Here is a 20,328-nt window from a genome sequence, read left to right on the forward strand (position 1 = left end):
TGTTTTCAAATTACAGTGATGCACTGATACAAATAATAAAAGAATAAATCTCAAAACTTTCTGAGATAAGGACTAGAGAATTAACACTGAAAGTAAGTCCTTATTATGCTTATGGTTGCTTTGACCCAAGTCTGATTCAGTCCCCAGCACTGCATATAGTGACCTGATAACAGTCAGGGCTGATTGCAGGATCTTGGCAAAGGCAAAAGATCTTGGCAAAAAAATGTGGTCATCAACACAAATTCATAAAAAGTAGACAAATAATTGGAAAAAACAGGTCATTAACATTCAAGCAATATTTTTGATTTTCTCAATCTTTTGTGTCACCATCATAACTTATTGAACCATCATGTATTTTTCAGATCTGATGCATCAGTAGTTAAACTAAAGCACCACATGATATTCTGTTTGAGAATCAGTTAATCCTTTATTCATTTATATATATTCTAAGCACTGCCAGATTCGGCTTCCAAAAAATTGGCTGAAAATAATTTAAAAGCTGAATTTAAAGTACTAAAACCTTAAAATTTTGCAAAGATTGTTGAGTATATTTCTTATCCAATCTTCCTTCCAAAATCTTGTATAAGGATGATACTATGTAGACTAAACCTTGTGGATTAAGAGGACAAGCCCTCCAAGGGCTATATTTCCCTGTTTCATCAGTTAGCAACCTCCCCTTTCTAAAATTAGATGCCCCATTATTTTACTACATTAACTTCTTTTCACTACACAGGTCAGAGGATTCTCTAGGAGTTGAGTTCACAGTCACCCGAACTATCTGCTCCTTTCCTTGCAAATAAATTTCTTTCTCTGCTGTCCTTATCTCTCACTTGGTTGCCCACCCTCCCCCAGAGTCAGTGGTGCTGAACTTTTGTGGTCACAATATTACCACTGCTAAGCATGGAATTAATTTTCTTCCCCTTTGAAAGGCTAGAAGACACTTGTTTTTCTTCAGTATTTTTGAAACTTTCAATTTATGCGTTCCCAAAACTCTTGACTAGAACATATGCTAGCTGTTTGCTTATGCAGGTGCTTATCTTGAATTTAAGTTATGTTCATTCCATCCCTGCCATAAATCATTTTTATCAGATAAATTTTTAGAAAAATGAGAGCTGTTTCTGCTTTGTAATCCATAGTATTGTAATACTGGACACTGTAAATTTATCTTTCTCTTGTTCATCATATTTTTACAATGGGAAAAATATTGTTTGCATGGGAGCATTCTTTTCCCCTTCCAGACTTTCTTAATGCGTAAAGCATATATAGTCTTGGTTGTTCCAAGTGGATGGATTGTTCACTCAAGTTCAATGTGAGGCTGTAGAAGAATCTCAGGCACTGTACACATGTTTAGAAGAGTCAACTATATTTCTAGAAAAACCAACAAAAACGTCTCTTCCATGATCATGTCCTCTTATCCAGTACTGTAGATTCTTTGTAGTCTCTGAAGAGATAAAAAAAAAAAAAAAGATAGAAGCTTTAAAAAAATCATGGGTACACTGACTTGGCAGTTAAAAACTGGGGTAACTGTCTGGAAGTATAGAGGCAAGTCCTCATCCTGGCAGTTGTGCATATAACCCAGAATTGCTACCACATATTTGGCACAACTACATTGCTTTAACACTTATTATTGCCTGGAAGCCTAAAAGACTAAAACATCAGATTTGCAGATATTTTAACTGTGATCTCCAGGGTCTTTTTTTGAGTGAATGCAGGCAGGCTCTCTCCACCTTTTTATACTTTTGGAAGCCCTGGAAACCAAATAAACACCCCATAGCTACCATGTATGCTCTGCAGAAGTTGTAATTCCTGGAATATGGAAAATTTCCAACTTTTCAATACTGACACTCAATATAAACACAAAATTACATGTCAGAGTATCATAGAAGCCACCTAAAATTAACAAATTAAACTAGTAACAGTATGATCAAGTAGCAACAAACATTTTAGTAAACTTTCAAACAATGTCTTATTGAGCATATTGCAAGATAAAATAATTTCACAAATTGTTTTCTAGTTATTTTTCAATAATTCCATTACCACATTAATTGCAAATAAGAATATAAAATAAATTACCGTATTTTATGCCTGCCAAGGGGGGCAGGATTCAGGTGGAGTGGGAATCCAGGGGCAATGGTGGAGGAAATTTTACACTGTTAATAAGATCGGTGTTGGAACATAGAATGTCAGAAACAAGGGCAGAGTGATAGCACAAAGTTAGGGGATTTGCCTTATATGCAGGCAGAGATCCAGGACAGACCTGGGTTTGATTCTGCAAGCCTGGCAGGAACAGTTCTGAGCTCAGTGTCAGGAGTAGCCCCTTGGGTGTGGCCCCAAAACAAACAAAAAACAAAAACAAAATAATAAACAAAGAAAAAGAATGGCAGAAACAAATGGATTATGAGCAACCATATAAACTATAAACCATGGTGTTTAAATAAAGTAAATTTTTAAAAGAATATATATTCTTGTCCATAATATTTTACATATGAATATATGTATACTTATAGTAACTTATATCAATCTTTGCTTATCTTATTAAAACAGTTCCAAAAATATTAAAAACTGAACACAATATTAAAATACAGCATTAAAAGTGCAGCATACAGGCCTATGCCATCGTAGCAGTCCCAGTTCCATATTTTAGACACTATGCTTGCTTCTCCAACATTTAATGTGAGGATAACTTTTCCCAAGGGCCTATTTTGTAAATGGCAGCAGGTTTCTTTCCCTTAAAGCTGTGTCTCCTTCAGTCTCCATGCCGTGTCTGACCTCTGCATCTTAGCAGACCTATGATATCTCAGCTGACTTTCATGTTCTCTGAATCTCCACATGTCCTGGAAGCTCTACTCCTCCCACTTACATCACTCATTCTAACATTTCCTGTCACTGAGTTAAGAGATACAAGGAAGGAAAGAGCAATGTCCAGTCTTAACTTTCAGAGACTCCCAGGGGTGACAAACTACAAAGATTCACTGTCAACATGGCAGGAGCATACCAGATAGAATAAAGAAGTTTCATAGAAGTCCACCAAGTTTGATGAATGAAAATAACAGCACAGAAGCCTCTACTCGACAAACTGAAAAACTGACCATTTTGAGCATGTTTAATGAGCTAAAAAAAATGTCACAGGTAGTCAACAAAGCACAAATATTAGAAAAAGATAGGAAAAAATTTTAATCAGAATTTTTTGAAATAAATAATATAGTTAGTAATTTAAAAAATAAAACCTTAATAAAATGTCTTAGTACCAGAATAAAAGCACCTGAAAAAAGATCAGAGAGCTCAAAGATGAGACACAGGAAACGTCTAAAAAATAAATTTTTGGAAAAAAAAAAGTCTATGGGATGAGTTTAAGAGGAAAAATATATGACTCATCAGAGTCCCTGAAGTACAGGAAGGGAAATTTAATGAAGAACCATTAGTTGAAGAAATCATGGATCGGTTCCCATAGTTGAGGAATGCAGTCATTCAGATTCAAGAGTCACAAGGGTCCCAGCAGAAATTCTTCAAGATACCTTATAATCAGAATCACAGAAAGCAAAGACAGAAATAGAATATGAAAAGCAGCAAGATCCCAAAAACTTATATATGCAAGGGACTGCAAAAAATTTCTACAAACATGCTTCCAAAATAGAGAAACTTCTCTTGCTTTATATGAACCCTTTTCTTATCACAATCAGGTGATAAGAAGATAAGATCTATGTTCTTTGAGAATATGAGTCCACCATTTACCAACCTGCCTACCTTCTTGGAACTGGAGCCATAGCACAGTGAGTAGAGCATTTGCCTTGCAAGCTGTTGATCCTGGTTCAGTCCCCTGAGCCTGCCAGGAGTGATTTCTGAGTGCAGAGCCATGAGTAAATCCTGAGTGCCACCTGGAGTGACCCAAAAAACTAAAATAATAATAATGCACTTTATTAACTGTCACGTGTGTCATTTGATGAATTGTCTAAAGTAGTTGGAACTAAATCTTTTGTGAACATACCCAGAGAAAGTATAGACAAAGTTCTCATTAAATACTTCACCCTCCACCCTCAGTGTGGATTCTAACACACATGGTCCCAACATTCTTTTATCTCTTCCTCACCCTGTTATTCCCCTTCTACCCTAACTATTTGGGGTTAGAAGAAAATCCTAAAATAGACAAGCCTGAGGCTCATTGTTTGCAGGATTGATAACTCCTTGTGAGAAAAGCTACCCATGGCCTTTGATTAATGCCCTGTGCCAGACTGCTCCAGCCAATAAAGACTGCACAGTGGAATCCTTCACCATCTCTTGTCTCCTTGCCCTCCACAAACATATGGATAAGTATCATACCATGATATTTCTCTATTATTTTTTGTGCATTCAGTGTTTGCTACTGGTGGGTATTCCTGGATAACTTAGCTCAAGAAGAAAGGAGAGACATGGCAACCTCGAGAAGGGAGTCTGCCACTTTCTCTCTATTCACCTTTATCACCAGGGAACCACTAGGACTAAGGTTCTCTTAGAGTCAGAGAAGCCTGAGACAAAAATGAAAGAGGAGCAGTCTGCCAAATAATATTTGGGACAGTGTTTTTGCTTCAACGAATATGTACCTATCAATGTTGCATGGCTTTTCTTCTGCAGGGGGACAGATCTTTATCTAGGTAGACCTGGTGGCCCAGTCATCCTGACATGGGTGTTTTTACAAACTCTAGCTCTAAGAGCTTTTTAGTTTGGAGGTCCCATGTCTAAGGGGATATTCAGACTAGTGAAAAGGGGTTAGAGGTATAGAAAGCCAGGAAAGAAGAAAAGACAGGACAGTGAGTTGAGAATCCGGGTGCCAACCCCACCAATCAGAGAGAAAAACAACCAGTCAGTAATGCAATTAGCAATCGGGGTCTGACAGTCCCCAGTTGTCTGTGGACCCCGAGTGCCAATCACCTACAGCTTTTTTTGTTTTTGAGATATTACATACATCATTCAATAAATCATTAAGAGAAAATGGAGTAATTCTAAACAATACTTGCTTCAACTTTTAGCTAAAAACATCCTTTCCCATCTCACCTGAATTGTGTATATGTCAGTTTATTTCCCCTTCAACTATTTTCATGTTTGTTTCAAAGCATACCTAGGACAATACTTAGTTTAAAGAAAATGACAAAGGTAAGGCATTCTTAGCTGCCTAGGTTATGCCCTTTGTTTGGGCTGGTAGGCTGGGATTGCCTTTCCATTGTTCTGGCTTTGGGGCTCTAGTTAAACTTTAATCAAATCCCATGAGCATTAATATGATTCACAGAAGCAGCTGTATGATTAATATATTTCAATTTTATCATTTATATTTTATTTTTAACAGGTCTTGTTCCCTACAAACAGGGCAAGTCAGTCATAGACCTTTCTCAGGCCTTCCCAGGTAAGAATTTCTTCTGTAAAAGAATTTCAGAAGACTAAGAGTAAAGTAAAAGTAGGTTATATTTAGAAATTTTGAAGAAGAGGAAAAGAAAAGAAGAGAGTGAAAGAGAGACAGAGGAAGTGACAGAGAGACAAAGCCATGCAGAGAAAAATGAGTTTTAGACAAAGAGAGCTGAACCAGACTGGAGAGGCAGCTCCAGTACACATCTCAATGATGCAGGATCAGTGATGTGTGTCTCAGTGGTGGTCCATTTTTCCCAGATTCTTTAATATGTTCAAGAGTAAAAATAATAAATAGTAATGATGCTGAAACTCACAGATAGAGTATAGAAGAGTTTATTGGAAAGCAAAGGAGAAGGAAAGAAGACTCTGTGTGAGGCTCTTAGTATAGAATTCTGTAAGTTAAATATGGCTCATTTTTAGGGTGGGAGTTGTTCGTAGGAAAATTAAATCTTTGTGTAGGTCTTAAGGGGTCATTTGCATTCCTTATTAATTGATAAGAGCATTAACAAGCATGCAAGGATTCTGCAGAGTGGTTTGGCTGGTGTGAGTCCCTTGATTTTGACCATTTGCCTTAAGCATTGTCTACTATCTTATCATTTCTAATAGGCAGAATTCTATGGTCCAGTTAGAATGTTTATAGTATTAGCCATATCCTGTGGGATGGGGTGTCTATTAGGTCAAGGAGAACAAGAAACTACTGGCAAGAAGTGACTGAAGATTCATCTTTCATTAAGAGGTGACATGCACATGCAAGCACCATGTGCATGGGCTAGCAAAACACATGTGCACTCTCATTTGGTCTAAATCAACTTTTATAGGGTCTCTTCCAAGCTGTCCACATGGGGTTTTCTACCCATGCTGCTAGGATGGTTGCCAGGGGGTCAAAATTACAGTCAGTGGAATGGTCTCTTTGACATTCCTTCCCTAATTTTTGCTTTGGTGGTGGTGGTGGTGGTGGTGTGTGTGTGTGTGTGTGTGTGTGTGTGTGTGTGTGTGTGTGTCTGGTGTGTATGTGTGTGTGTTTGTGTGTGTTTTGGGGAGGGAAGGGGATCCAGCTTTCTCTAGACCTGGAGTGGCGCCAGGTAAAACCTTTCAAGGTCTTAGTCATTCTGACCACCAGATGGGTCCTGGCTGTAATGCTTTTAGCAGCTTAAGGCAGTGACAAAGTAATTTCTTCAAATCCCATCACTTGGTTTTATTGTACCCCAATAACTTTTATTATGTCCCAAGAAATCATTGCCATGGGGGAGGGTCTTTCCTACCTGCCTGCCTGCTTCATGTTCTAAAAGTATGCTCCTCAGTTGTGCAAGCTCCTGTTTGACATTGTCTCTCATACATATGTATGAATTTCCTGGAAAAAAAAAACTTACTAGAACACATAAAAGTGTTTATAACTCTTTCTCTGCTGAACAAAAAAAACATAGTCACTTTAATTAAAACTTTTATCCAGCCATAAGAGTACATATCCTTCTGAGCTTAAGATTTAAGCTATTTTTGTTACCAAATTGCCTCTCTTTCCTATCCAATTGTCCCTAAGGTGTTCTAGAGTGACAATGCTACTCACAATAAAAGAAAGTTTTACATTAAATTAATCTTAAGAGAATAAAGCATTTGTCTTTGATGAGCATGTGGCAATTTTGAGCAAGCAAGATGAGCAAGAAAAGGTGATTATTTCTGAGGCAGAAACCATGGTAGTTGCTAACAAAGGCAAATTAAGAGAAAAATAATATTTGTAACCTTTGAGGTTAGGTGACCTTGGGCTCTGGTTTTTACAGCTACTGAAAACCAGCCTCAGTTTCCTCTTGCCAGCTACAGTGTTTTTAATGTTTCTGAGAAATTCTGGACTCTTTCTGATAAACAGGGAGTTAACTTTTCCCCAAGACCATAAAATTCCGCCTTAGAGCTTAGTCTCACAGAGAAACTAAGATAAGCAATACCTAAAGCAAATGACCCAGCAACATAATTTGAAGCAGCTAGACCTCTCTGTAGAATTCTTGCACTCTTTGTAACATTCTGATCAATTGATAAGTAATGTAAGAGCCTTATATAGCCCCCACAAAGACTCAGTTTTCCTATAAACCCTCCCAAAAAAGATCCATATTTAATTTTCTTATGCTAAGTTCCTCCCCACTTGCGGAGTTTCTTCTTTCTCCTCTATTTTCCAATAAATGCCTCTACCAGTCTCACCCTGAGTCTGAACATGATTCTTACTCAATATTATCATTCTTGAAAATATTTAGGATCCTGGGAACCTTATACCAGGACAGAAATGCTGCAGTCTCGGCTCCTGCTTCACTGGAGATTTTAGTAAGGGCCAGAGTTTTGATACACTGGTTGCTTAGGACATTCTCATAGCTTCTCTTATGAATGACTGAAAAATTCACTGCCAATTCACCTACTTTGCAGAAGTTTATGAGTCATCAGCATAAGAAGAGAAAAAAATGCTTTTTTCTTCTTTTTTTCCAACTGTGAAAAACCTTGGTATGCTCTCCCACCCACATTCCAGCCTGTACTTCTTAAAGACAGGGGTAACCAACTATAGCAAATAGGAATAAAGCATCATGGAGTTAAAATTCTTCTATGAAATCTCTTAGGGTGCCTTTTCTCATACTTCAAATGGTTCCTGCTTCAGATAATGATCTCAGAAATTAAAAGAAGCATTTTTGTTTTCAAAAGAAGCATTCTAGGCCAGGATTAGAAATGACCATCTGGGGCCGGAGAGATAGCATGGAGGTAAGGCATTTGCCTTTCATGCAGGAGGTCATCGGTTCGAATCCCGGTGCCCCATATGGTCCCCTGTGCCTGCCAGGAGCAATTTCTGAGCCTGGAGCCAGAAATAATCCCTGAGCACTGCCGGGTGTGACCCAAAAACCACAAAAAAAAAAAAAAAAAAGAAATGACCATCTACTCTTGGTCGACAACATTTTGTTTGGGAAAATGTTAATGTTACTTTGAAAATGTTATTGTGATGTAAATTTTCTTCAGATGAAAATGATCAGTTTTTTCCAAAAACTTGCAGGATGTAACCAGCTCTCTAGAACTGGGGATGTGGAGACTCTTCCTCAGTGTTTTTGATCTTCCTCCAGACAGGCCAAGCTTCTTCTTCCAGGTAGCCCTAAATTTAAACTCTGGAAATTAAAGTTTGCTTACTTGCTTCCAGGCAGAGTTGATATTTTATTTTAGTCAAGACTACTCTGTTGTTTTATATACATTTCATTATAGAAATAACACATAAAATACTCAACTCCCTTTAATTCAGGGTTATAATTTCTGTTATTCAAGTTAACATAGATCATTTATAAGTTTATCTCATTTCTAGAGACATTTTCCTTCTCAGAATTTCCTGCTATGGGACTACTTTATTCTAAACATTTTAAAACCTACCTTTCAAAAGTCAATGACAACAGAATAAATACCCAATCTACAGTAAGCTGTACAAGGGGGAACAGTTGCACTAGCGTTATGGGGGTAAAGGAGGGAGATGTGGGATGCATGCTGGGAACAGGGGTGGAGAGAGGACAACAATGGTGGTTGGGCACACCCCTCATTCATTGTCACTATGTGCCTCAAATATTTCTATGAAAGAATTGTAATTCACTTTGACCACAATAAAATTAAAAAAAAAGTTGCTTTTGGGGGCCACAATATTAGTATACTATGTAGGACATTTGCTTTGGGTACACCCACACCAGATTTCATCCCTGGCACCACATTTGATTCCTTTGAGTCACCCAGGATCTCTAAACACAAAGTCAGCATTAAGCTCTGAAGATAAGATTAAGTCCTGAGCACTCCAAGAATAAACCAAAACAAAACAGAACATAAGTTTATTTGTTGAAATGCTTTAGAATTAAAATTATGATTGCCTGTTCATTATTTTTTATCAGGAATGCATCATCTATTTCTATCAGTTGGTTAAAAATTCAAAATAAGTTATATCATGTCTTTGTCTCAATTTTTGTCTCCACATTTTATTCTGGATTTGTTCTTTCACTCTTATGTTCTATTGTAAGTTTCTGTAGGAGTGATTGATCAAACTCATAGCTCTTGGGTAGAAGAAGACTTTGATGAAATCACTTTAGCCAATAGGTATAGTACCCAAATTAATCAGCAGATATGCTTTGCCCTATAATGATACAAAAGCAATACTACTTTACAAACACTATTTGAATGTGTGTTCAAACTCAGCAAAGAGGATACTTTTAACTATCTTGTAGGACAGGGACTTTGCCTAGTGAACTGGTTCTCAGTCTAATTCTTTCTGTTCAAAAAAGAAAGTTTTCCCAGGTGCATCATCTTTCAGTAAAAGCTTCCAACACTCGAGTTTTCAATGGACTATGAAGTCACTCATCAAAGAGTTCAGGTGCCCTGATGAAATTCTTTAGTGAACCTGGTGACCTAACACTTACCTTGGGAGTATAGACCAGTCAAAGAATATGAGCAGTGTAAAAAAAAAAATGCCTGACTTAAGTAATGGGAAAGAAATGATCTCACTTCTATGGAAAGACAGTGGCTGAAATGAGTTAGAATAGGAAAATAAAATAGCCAATGTTTCAATAGAGTGAAATTAATACTAAGAAACAGCAAAGAAATAAAAAAGAATGTGTATAGATTTCCAAAGTATGGGAAAATATCAGTACATTTGCTAAAGATAGTTGAAGTAAGTCCAAAGATCATTTTCAGGCAAGTTTTTCTGAGTTCCTTCCCATAAGAGAATAATTGGTAGTATATTCCAAATCCACATCATTTAATCTACCATTATCAATTGATTATCCACAATAAAGGACCTGATTATCTTACACATTCTAGAAAAAGCATGTTATTTCCATGTGTGTGTGTCTGTATTATCTGTTTGTGTGTCTGTGTATATATATGTTTGTGTAGTGGGGAGAGCGGCAAAATAGTGTGTTGGACCATTCCTGGATGTGCTTCATTCAGATCTTACTGCTATATTCTGTGCTCAGTGCCAGAGCAGAGGTGGGTTGGTCACATGAAAGACCAGCACCTTTCCTCATATACTAACACTCTAGCCCTAATATATTTTTCTTTCTTTATGTGGAGTTTAATTTTTGTTGATTACCCTATTATCTATATATGAAAGGATTCTGGGGATATCAGAGCAAGTGACTAAAATACAAAACATATCTTTGAATATTACCTTTATCCAAAAGTTATTCATATGTAAGCTCAACTTCCTATAAACTTCTACCTACATAAGTTTTAGTTTAAAATACTAACAAAAATAATGTGAGCAAGAACATATCTCAATTCCCAATAAAAAAATTCTGTCAACATTTGTTTGCCTACTGGTGACATTTAAAGAATGTGATCATTAAAAGTAATAATTCAATCATTTACTTGCAATATTTTCATATTGTCCTTTCCTATTACCAATACAAATTGGTGTTATAGGGTCAGAAGAAACAAACAGAATCACAACCTTCTGAAAAGGAAGTCTGGAACATTCTTGTGCTTTTTCATAACTTTGTACATGAGTAGACCAAAGCAGAGACATTAGGGATGATGGACTTTATAAAAATGACCATCCTGGGGCTGGCATAGTGGGTATGGTATCTGCCTTGCATGTAGAAAACCCTAGTTTGACCCCTGTTATTCCACATGGTTCCTAAAGCCTGCCAGGAGTAGTTTTTGAGTGCAGAGCCAGGACTAACCCCAAGCACTGTCAGGTGTGGCCCCAAACAAAAACAAATAAACATCAACAACAATCCACCCTGCAAAGAAAGTTTATTTTCTACTCAGTGTTGAATCCTAGTATAAGAAAGCAGAAAAAGAAGACAAAGTGAAAGGCTTAAAATTTGAAAGAATTACTCTAAACTTCAAAGAAAATATTGAAAAAGACTAACTTTTTCAAGAGAACAATTAAGAATCTAAGAAAAATCATGCAATTGCGTAGTTCAGGTTTCTGTGTTTCCTTTTCCTTATATCCACATTTATTATGATGCATGTGCATTTTTTTTGTTTGTTTTCTTTTTAGGGGGTCACGCCCTGCAGTGCTAAACGGTTACTCCTGGCTCCATGCTCAGAACGCCTCACCTGCCTTATCCACTGTTCTATTGCTTCAACCCCAGGATACATGCACTCTTAAATAATCTGTTTTTAAGTCACAATTGATACTCTTGGCTAGATGTGCTGAAGAAGAAATCCATCAACTCTAAAAGCTTAATACTAAGGTTAGAATCCTGAAATCAAATGTGTGATATATTAACAAATAAACCTATGTGGTAAATAATCTTATTTATCTGTATTGATCGTATGAGTCAATACAACTATAAAAAGAATACATTTTGTTAATTTATCATTATCACATAAGTATATTGAGGTTTTTTTTTTTTTTTTTTTTTTTTTTTGGTTTTTGGGCCACACCTGGTGGTGCTCAGGGGTTACTCCTGGCTGTCTGCTCAGAAGTAGCTCCTGGCAGGCACGGGGGACCATATGGGACACCGGGATTCGAACCAACCACCTTTGGTCCTGGATTGGCTGCTTGCAAGGCAAACGCCGCTGTGCTATCTCTCCGGGCCCGTATATTGAGTTTTTTTTAGAAATATTCAAGTGTCTATACCCTACTCACACTACTTTATTTCACATTCCTTCTATTTTACCATGACCACAACCACCACCATTGTCAAATTATCATCCTCCAAAAAGAAACTTAGAAAATAGATTTACTCAATAATTGTTCTTATTTCTAAAAATTAGTAGAGGAAATATAGAGATTTGGTCTCCTGAGATTGTAAATAGTTGCTCAATGATAGTGAAATTCTCAAATAAAGATATACATCATTTTCTGCTTTTCGTAATTAAAAACCAGATTTACTGATAGATAGATTCAATCAAGTTTTCAAAATTAAGTTATTTTATAAATGTATATATTCTACCTAGTAATTTCAAGCCAGATGAATACTGAACTCTCAGTATTAAGTTTTTAAGAATTTGTATACTCCAAGATCAAAGACATTTCATGAGGATTAAGATGGTTTCTTGAAAACAGCCAATTTAAGTTTAATTCCTGACACCACATATGGTCTCCTGAGCATCTGTAGAAGTGAACCCTGATCACAGAGTAAAAAGTAAACTTGCACAGTATTGGGTATACCTACCATTACTTCCTCACAGAAAAGAATTTACACAAATTCTGATCCTAGAGAATTAGCTTAAATTTTCCAAAGTAATTCATCTTGAAACTGTCCCAATTGAAAATACAAAAAGACACATTTTCAAGCACTATAGCAAGACTTAAAAACTCAGGATCTTATCATTTGTACTTTACCAAGCCTTCATATTTTTTTCCCTAGGGGTTAGCAGGTAGTAGTTAGGCATTATTCCTGACTCTGCTTAGAAATCACTCCTGGCAAGCTCAAGGGACATATGGGATGTCAGGAATTGGACCCGATTGGCAGTGTGCAAGGCAAATACTCTATCCACTGTCCTATTTCTCTTTTCCCAAGGTTTCCAGTCTTACGTTTCAAAATTACCCATAGATAATTCTCCTATAATGCTACAATTTAAGATTAAGTATACTTTAATACCTCAAGAATACGTAAATTCAAAAATGGGAAAGATAAAAAAGCAAAATGAATATCAACACCAATAAATTATTATAATTTATACCCTAACCATTTTAACTTGTTTTTTATTCCATATGATTTTTCAATTACCTATATTTTAGATTCTGTATTCTTGGGATATAGATAATTTTTTAATTACCTGAAAATTATTTCTCAGGAAGAGATCTTTGTTTTCTAGATGCAGGTATGATCAAGATAATAAAACTAGGGTTTGCTACATCAATATTGTGCTATTCAAGTGTCTCATTTAAAATTCTCTCCTGGTCCTACTTAGTCATCAGATATAGCATTGCCACTAGTTGTCCTGCTGTCCATGACTGCTTCTGAGTGACAGACGACATTGACTAGTGTGACAGAAACCATACGGTTCATTAACTTGGGTACATTTATTATCTATCTCACCCTGTAGAGAAAAGAGTTTGCTGACAGGACCAAAACACATCCAAGAACACTGTCTAATTACATTTCATATTTTTTCTCTTAAGAGAAAAACAAAAGTACTTTCCTAGCCTAAAGTAAATTGGTACAAGATTTGGATTCCAGAAGAATGAAATTAAATACTCCATTAAGTTTCTGGCTATTTATAACAGACCTGGGTGGATACTATTGACCATGTACACCCTGTTCTATTTTAATGACATGAGTAATTTCAGCTCTGCTCTGGGTGATTAGACCCTGTTCATTTCAAAGAGAATTGCTGATGTTTTGATAAAAAGTCTATATTTCCATTTGAAACTACCTATTGAAATATCATCAAACCATGTTTATCCTACCCTTAAGCAAATTAGCATGGTGGACTTTATAGATAACTGATTCACATTTTGCTAAGACCTCAAAAAATATGTCAACAAAGAATTACACCCCTCACCCAGAGTGATATATTCACAACTATTAAAATGAGTGGTTATCGAAATTTGAGAAGTTGGAGAACATGCAGTCAAGAGCTAAGTGAATTAATCGTCCACAGAAGGCAGACACCTAAACAAGCAGCATGAAATCTCTCAGCAGATAAAATCCAGAAAGCTTCAGAATCTGAAGCCACAGATAAATGAAAGACTTCAAGAGACAGCTATCAACTGGGATTTTATTTCAGTGATACTATAGGAACATAATATGTAAAACTTGCTACGAATTGCATGATTAAGGAGGTATGGACTGCTCTGACATCAACAAATGATACTGTGACTTTTATTTCATTTATATTACACATATGTATGCTAGTGTGTTTATGTGTGTGTGTTTGGAGGAAGTTGGGTTATACCTGGTTGTGCTCATGGTTTGCACTTGGCTCTGTGCTTAGAATGCTATATATGGTACTGGGAAATCAAACCCAGTTGAGTTGTGAGTAAAGCCAGTGCTTTACTCATGGTACTGTCTCATCAACCCTAATTTCTGAGGCCGACATCTAGAAATATTACTTTAAAATTGTTGCCCACCATGAAATAAGCTTTTTTTTTTTTTGAGTCAACACAGTGATTCCTGAGTGCAGAGTTAAGAATAATAGCCTCTGAGTTGAAATGATCTCAAAATCAAACAAACAAAAAAGGAGAAAACAAGCTGAAAAAAAAATAACCCTCTTCTTTTTAAACATAGGTGTACCTATGTCAGGTATCAGACTCAATCTCAGATACTTATCTCTGCTTTCTTAATCCTCTGTTCTGCATGACCAGGCATCACTTTTGTGAGTCAGTAATAAACCACTTGTACATTTGTCTGTATATAATATGTGCTTTCGATATTATCTCCATTTTACATGTATTATTTATTTATTCTTATTAAATCACTGTGAGGTGCAGAGTTAAAAAGTTATTAATAGCTGAGTTTCAATCATAAGATATTCCAAAATTTAGTCTTCACCAATGTTCATTTCTCACCACCGATTTCCCAAGTTTGCTTTCAATACCCTACTACCATGTCTAGCCTGCCTTTATGGCACTTTTCTTTCCTTCTTTCCTTCCTTCCTTCCTTCCTTCCTTCCTTCCTTCCTTCCTTCCTTCCTTCTATCCTGCATTCCTTCCTTCCTTCCTTCCTTCCTTCCTTCCTTCCTTCCTTCCTTCCTTCTATCCTGCATTCCTTCACTTTTCTTTTTTCTTTCGTCTTTCTTCCTTCTTTTTCTTTCTTTCTTTTCTTTCTTTCTTTCTTTCTTTCTTTCTTTCTTTCTTTCTTTCTTTCTTTCTTTCTTTCTTTCTTTCTTTCTTTCTTTCTTTCTTTCTTTCTTTCTTTCTTTCTTTTCTCTTCATTTCTTTCTTTTTCTTTATCCTTCCTTCCTTCCTTCCTTCCTTCCTTCCTTCCTTCCTTCCTTCCTTCCTTCCTTCCTTCCTTCCTTCCTTCCTTCCTTCCTTCCTTCCTTCCTTCCTTTCTTTCTTTCTTTCTTTCTTTCTTTCTTTGTTGGTTTTTTTGGGCCACACCCAGCACTGCTCAGGGGTTACTCCCTGCTGTCTGCTCAGAAATAGCTCCTGGAAGGCACCGGGGACCATATGGGACACCGGGATTCGAACCAACCACCTTTGGTCCTGGATCGGCTGCTTGCAAGGCAAATGCCACTGTGCTATCTCTCCGGGCCCACTTTCTTTCTTTCTTCTTTCTTTCTTTCTTTTTCTTCTTTCTTTCTTTTTCTTCTTTTTCTTTTTTTTTTTCTTACATTCTTTCTTCTTTCTTTCGTCTTCTTTTGGTTCTTTCTTTCTTTCTTTTTTGGTTACTTTTTCTTCTTCCTCTCTCATTCCCCTATTTTCATTTTAGACACTATAGTTTGCAATACTTTTACTGAAGGGTCATCATGTATATCACTTTACTTCCTTTCAGTTCCCAGTTCTTGTCCAAAATGATCATTTTCACCTATTTATTTTCTTAGTGGTCCCTTCTTTATCCTAAGTGCACTCCTACCCCATTGTTTCTACTGTGTTTTGGTATTTTTCTTATACTTTATTGTTTTACATACGAAAAGTATATATATGAAGGTATATATAATCCCCTGCAGATGTGTGCAATAATTCTATGTATGTTCCTCTCTTTTTGATTCATTTCATTCAGCATGATATTCAGCATGATACTATACATGTCTATCCATGTATAAGTAAGTGTCATGACTTTATTCATTCTAATAGATGCATAATATTTCATGGTATAGTTGTACCACAGTTTCTTTATCTACTTATCTTTTCTCAGACACTTGTGTTTTTTCCAGATTCTGACTATTGACAATAGTTCTGCAAGGAACATATGTGTGTAGAAGCATTATGTATTTTGGACCCCTACACTATGTATTCCCAGGACAGTACTGCTGGGTCAAACTAAGTTGACTTGTACACATGAAAAAATACAATAAATACAATACAATACAATACAAAATACATAATACAAAAGCAAACCATTAAAGCCATTCTCTTTAACAACATTATTTTTTTCCTTTTAGTCTTCACTTAGAGTGAGGAGACCATTTAAGATTTTTATCAGGGGTAGTGTTTCTGATGTGTGAACCCTCTCTTGAAGTTAAACATTTCAGAAGTTTTGTGAACTACATGGTCTGAAGATCCAGGTTATGCTATTCTAATATTATTATGAGAATCACATTTCAAAGTTAAATGGAATCCCAGAACCTATACAATCTATATGTAAACAATTTACAACAAAAAAATAAGACTTAAAGTCCAATTCATGGCTGCATTTTCCTAGGATGGAATCTAATTTCATAGTAAATAATCCCTAAATCTTTCCAGAAGACTATTAAATTGATAACTGTCATGCCAAGTGGAGAGAAACATCTGAGGGCTGGAGGGTGGAATGTAAAGGAAAACTTCACAGTCTAAATTCAAAAACAACCCTGCTGGTTCTTTTGCTAAATTCTCAGTGATTGCCTCACAGTGATATATGTGTGTGTGTGTGTGTGTGTGTGTGTGTGTGTGTGTGTGTGTGTGTGTGTGTGTGTGTGTGTATTTGTCTAGTCGGGTGAATACGTCAATTCACTTTCCATCATTTGTTTCCTTTTTCCATCCGTGGCCACACAATTCCCACTTCTGACCTGATTCTTACATGTAGGTGTCAGATCTGTGGCCATAAAATAGTTTCACTATATCTCAAGCAATCCAGCCCGCTAGAGAGGAAGCACAATCTGGTTCCATGTAAAGCAATACCTAATGTAAAAAGTCAATTTGGATCAATCTCTATAAACCATAAGAACAAATTAACACAAAACAACTCAGCGAGTGAACAACAAGGTCTTTTGCTTACAGCACTGTTTCTAAACATGTTTAAGAAAATCTTGCTCCATACAGCATCGTTTTAATCAATGAAGATAAGAGAAAACGATGTTTTCTCTGAGCTGAAAGGAAATTGACCCAGAAGTGAACTATAGCAAGAAACTTGATTTGGCACTTAGAAAAGAAGCTTTGCTGACTGCTCAGCCAGGCCCTGTATTTTCATTGCCAGATTAAAAATTAAAAGTATCAGAAGAGTTACACAGGTGCTGCTGGTGGCCTAATTATAAGTGCCAAGTCATGTGAGTCTCTTTTGGCTTCATATTGCTTCAATTTTATCATGCCTTGACACAGTTATAAAAACACAGCCCTCTGTTAGCAGGAATGTTGTGCAAAATGTGGGATTCAATGCTAGATAGAGCTTAACTTGTTTGACATTTTTCAGTTAATTTTGTACTTTCCCAAATTAGATACCATTATTAATTATTAAGATTCAGGGATCCAGACAGTAATCTACCTTGAAAAAAGTCTCATCAATCTAAACAAGTTTTCTTAGTCTCAACACACTAATAAGATTTATGAAACAGGCATGGTGCATGGTGTTCTCCTGTGTTCCAATCATCATTGTAACAGCCCAAGATTTTTATCTCACAGAAGTCAAGAGTTTCCTACCCGTTATGATATTTAAAGTGACCAGACATTGCCAGTGTCCATAAGGCTGAGAATCGTTCTGATTGAAAATCTCTATACTAAAATCTGCATGACTCACAGGTATTCTTACAAAATTTCTAAGTTCAGATGTTAAAGAGTATGTTGTCCTCTTGTTAACAATATTAAAACTTCTAAGAATGCTACATCAAAGTATTAAACCCAAAAATGAACCTTTTTGTTTGGTTTTGGTTTTGAAGACCTACTTAGCAACACTCAGAAATTACTACTAGTTCTGTGCTCAGGGATCACTCCTGTGGTGCTAAGGGAATAATATGTGGAGCTTGAAGTCAAATCAGCATCAACTGCATACAACCAAGTGCCTTACTCCTTTGTTATCTTTCAGCACCAGTGCCAAGTCTTTCACACATTCAGTCTTCTGCAGCTACAAAGGTTTTGGCTCTTGATAATGGCCTTAGTAATATATCAGTACACTCTGCTCTTATCAAATTGCTAATAACTCACACATATATAAGATTTTGTTTTGTTGGAACAATACCTGGAGATTCTATGTCCAATGTTGGTTTTCAAAGTCACCCCTGGCAGTGCATAGATGACCATGCAATGCCAGGAATTAAAGCTGGAGTTCTATATACAAAGTGTATGCTCCAGCCTTTTGAGTCATCTCCCTGGCATCCAGTTTTTAACAGTTACTGAGTTTACAGTGGTCAACACTCCACTGACTTCCTCAGTCATATATCATTAGTTGCTTTCATCAACACTTTAGTTCAACATTGTTTATTCACATTCTGGCCTACTTACTCTGCTCCTAAGCAATAATATCTTATGTTCCCTCTCATTTCTTTACTCATGTGTTCATTGGAACAGGACAATAACTAACTTAATGCGTAGTTTTCTCTCTACCAGGAGACAGCAACCAACACTCCTGTTATTACCAAGCAAATAGTGGGCTATCTTGAGCAACTATGGTGTTCTCCTCCCACCTTCCACAAAAGACTACTTACATGGCTATACTTCTATCACAACACTGCCCAGGGGAATGTGGAAACTGCAAAATAACAGGTACCAAAATAAGTCTAAAGAATTCCGCTAGTGTGACCTTTTTGTTATGACTTAAAGCAGCCAATCACTAAGATTTTTCTCAGGTATAGATTGTAATGCTTGGCCTTGTATGACTCAGATGGTGACAACAAAGCTCTGAGAAATATAAAATGAGAACTAGAGTCTGCACAACAAAACATAATGAAATTTAAGATTCACATTCATATCTCTTTAATTATAAAACTATGAATCTTAACTATGACCCTAACTTCTCCTTATTGTTCTCCTCACCAGTGAGTGATTTTGATTATGATTTCTCCCCATCACATTTATTCTCTCTGGCAAAGCCCCCACAAAGGAATGCCATTACAAAATATTTTGTCATTATATTAGGATGTGACTTTATGACTTTATAATCTGACATTCATTGATACTCTCATGTTTTATCATTTCTCAAAATTAAAGGCCAGGGATCTTAAGATTATCTTCTTAAGAGACATTACTACATGTTAGTTTTCTTTTAATAAAAAAACTTGTTTCTATTCCATAAAACTTCAGCATTAAATTTTCTCCCAAGTACAGGTTGTAATGAGTTTTCACCTATGTAAACAGAAACTTACAGTGAAAGAGAATTTGATTTAAAAAGTGTTTATAATTTCCAAGGTTTTTTAATTATTTTATTAAATCTATTATCTTATCTATATTTTTACATTTTCTACATTTTACTAAAATAAGGAACTTCTCTTAGTAATTTCAACTTCCAAATTCTTTATACTTCCAAAGGGTTAGAGACAAAGTATAAAGGCTAAGGTGCATGCCTGGTAGTACAGGTTTAATCCTCAGCACCACATGCTCTGTGGAGCATCATTAGAGTCATCTAGATAATAATATCCAGCACAGCAGGCCCCTAGTATCACTATATTCTGGATGAATCATGGATATCTTTTTTCATGGCCTACCAGTAGTACCACATGCAACATTGCACACCAAATGCAAAAGAAAATTTTAAGAAAAAGAAAAAGAAAAAAATCACCATATAGCCAAATAAAATCTTTACTGCTAAAATTTATGATGACTGTGCCTAATACATAAATGGTTTTTCAGAAGTCCATTCCATGGAAATAAATTTGTGTGCTAATGTTCTAGGCCACCAAACATTTGTGGTAAATACAACTGACTTCTAAACTTAGCCCTCATAGAACAATCCTACAAAAGACCGGAAAACATAGAATAATACAATAATGAACATCTTTGTGTTTCTTCCAACTTATTGAATCTGCCACAGTCATCTGTAGGTCACAGGCCTTCCACGGGAAAAACACTCCATGATCCAAGAATGTGTGAGAAAGTAAAGCCATTCAATCTCCAATGTCAAGAGTTACTTGTTTCAGGCACATAGCCATTCCAAAGGCTTGAGATGTTAAGGAACAATCTAAGAAGAAAAGAAATTCTTTTGTGCTTTG

The sequence above is a fragment of the Suncus etruscus genome, chromosome 13 (assembly GCF_024139225.1).
Source record: "Suncus etruscus isolate mSunEtr1 chromosome 13, mSunEtr1.pri.cur, whole genome shotgun sequence".
Taxonomy (NCBI): domain Eukaryota; kingdom Metazoa; phylum Chordata; class Mammalia; order Eulipotyphla; family Soricidae; genus Suncus; species Suncus etruscus.